This window comes from Hydra vulgaris, chromosome 13 (assembly GCF_038396675.1).
Source record: "Hydra vulgaris chromosome 13, alternate assembly HydraT2T_AEP".
Lineage (NCBI taxonomy): Eukaryota > Metazoa > Cnidaria > Hydrozoa > Anthoathecata > Hydridae > Hydra > Hydra vulgaris.
In genome coordinates, this window is record NC_088932.1 from 41,294,216 (window position 1) to 41,296,779 (window position 2,564).

The 2,564-nt window shown below is 28.5% G+C and overlaps 1 long non-coding RNA gene across 1 annotated transcript; it reads left to right on the top strand.

Moving 5' to 3' along the window:
* The first annotated feature begins 281 nt into the window (after nucleotides 1–281).
* Nucleotides 282–792, top strand: LOC136089336 (uncharacterized). The gene is made up of 2 exons (XR_010642961.1): nucleotides 282–443; nucleotides 519–792. It is a non-coding gene; the product is annotated as an uncharacterized LOC136089336 (long non-coding RNA).
* Nucleotides 793–2,564: the final 1,772 nt, after the last annotated feature.

A 2,564-nucleotide genomic window follows, 5' to 3' on the forward strand; every position in this document is an offset into this window, starting at 1 on the left:
TATTGTCATACTCTTTATTATCTATGACAATTTGAGCAGGTAAACTATTTATTTTGCAGGTTTTTATCCCAATTATTTCTTTCATGATATCCCAAGTTTTCTTAATATCACTATTTGTGTTTTTTATTTTATTTGAGTAATAGTTTTTCTTTGAATTTTTTTTAATTTTTTCAAACAAGTTTTTATACTGTTTGTAAACATTTAGGTTTGCCTCATTTCTATTTTTTAAGTATTTAATATAAAGTTTTTGTTTTTTTTTGAGGTTTTTTTAATACCTTTGGTGATCCATGGACATTTTAAATGTTTTTCTTTTATTAATTTTACTTTAATTGGGAAGTGCATATTATAGCTTTTTAGGAAAATTTTTTCGAAGTTATTATAAGCAGAGTTAGTGTGCCCAAGATTGCATTCATGGTATACCTTATCCCACTCTTCTGCCGACAGTGAGTCTTTAAATTGTTGAATAGCAAATTTGTTGATTTTTCTTTTATAAGTTTTAATTTTACAACTATTATTAGATTTTATATCTTGCGTCAAGGAGAAGAAAATAGGAAAATGATCAGATATATCTGCCTTTATTATTCCTGCCTTTAAAGAAGTATCAAACAATGAATTAGTTAATATATTGTCTATTGCAGTGATTGAAGTTGGAGTTACTCGAGTTGGCTTGTTAATAATTGGGAAGATGTAATGTTGAAGCATTTCGTCAAAAAAAGTTTAGTATTGGCATGTTTATCATATTGTAAACAATCTATGTTTATGTCTCCAATACAGAATATTTTTTTTTGCTCATTGTTGTTTTTTATAAAAATTTGTTTTAAATGATTGGAAAATTTAAATAAATCACCTTCAGGTGGCCGGTAACATGTAGAGACCAGTATGTTTTTTGATTTGTTGCTAGTTATTTCAAATTTGCATTTATATGTTTGCTTTGACGCCATTTTTAAAAATTCGGATTTGATTTATATTATAAAATAACTCATGTTTAAAGCTATTTATAAGTCGGAGCCGGTTTTATGATCTGTTTTGTTCACTTAATATTCATTAGTTTTTGATGTAATCACAATTTTTTTCAGAATATATATTATTACAATTTTAAGCTAAAATATTAAGAGTAAATTGAAAAAAAAATTCTTCGGAAAATTTTTAAAATTTACTGTGAGAATTTTGGATCAACCGTGAGACCGTGAGAGTTGGAAGGTCTGCATTTCTGATAAGTCTTTATTGGTAAAACACAATTTAAAATGAAAAAAAAATTTTGTTAGGTGATTTTCTACTAATATATACCCCTGCCCCCCAAAGCTGTCATATAAGCATTTAAGTTGACACATTTAGCAAGTTTTGAACTATAGTTGGCTAATTGCAAATATTGAGGACCTTTTTTTGTGTGTGTATGTCTCTAGTTGGGAAAAATTTTATACAATCCCCCCCTCCTCCTTCCCCATAAGAGACCACTTTGGGACGATCCTGTCTAACAGTTAAATTACCTTTTAAAAATTCAGAATTTTTTCGAAAAAATTTTATGGCCTCCACGGATATGAAGGGCAAAGGTGGAAAAATATTCTTAGAAACACTAATTTATATGGCTTTGTAAATGGATTACCTTTATAAGTTGTAACACCTTTCCATTCCCTATATTTTTTTCAAGTTTGCCATTTTTGATTTTTTTAATATATTTTTTTTATTTAGAGCTTCTTTTATTGTATTCAATGAAGCAAAAGAAACCTAGATTAATGGAATATTGTTTGATTTTCTAAAATACGCTCCATTTCAAAAAGGTGATGGAAAAGAGAAGAAATTTGTGTAGATTTTATTCAATTATATGTAGATTATATTCAATTATTTGTAGATCTTATTCAATTATATGTAAATATATGTAATATTTAAATATATTTTTCAATAAAACAACTTTTATCTCTTGCTTTAATAATACTATTTTAACTAAACTAAACTGAAAAAGCTCTAAATAGTCTAAGTATAGATTATGAGTAGATTTAATATCCGTAATATACCTTAATAATGTAATAGTGAAGTGCAACAGCACTATTGGACATGCATACTACGTTTTGATGATGATCTCAGTTTTCATCAACGGTTTCTGTGATTACAAAACGTTTTTTAACAGCCGGTTTAACGTTGTTAAATCAACGTTAAAAAAACTGTCATTCTTAACGTTGTTTCAACGTAATTTCAACGTTATGGTAACGTTTTTTTGCGTCGAATCAACGTTGATATAACGTTTGAACCTAACGTTGATTTAACGTTGATAAATCAACGTTGAAAAAAACTTTCATTTTAAACGTTAAATCAACGTAAATTCAACGTTAGGTTTCAACGTAAGTTCAACGTTATTTCAACGTTATTTGCCGGCTGGGTAAGGCGAGTTAAAGATTATTTAAAAAGTTTGCTTCGCTGAAATTGGTGCAGTGGATGCTTTGATGGTTGGAACTCCACTTTCTATTAACACCAGAATTTGATACTGTTATTCAATAGCCACTCTCCATACCCTTTCCTACACAATCGCTATAGTTGCTTGTTCTGGTGTGGCTGGCGCTACCACTCTG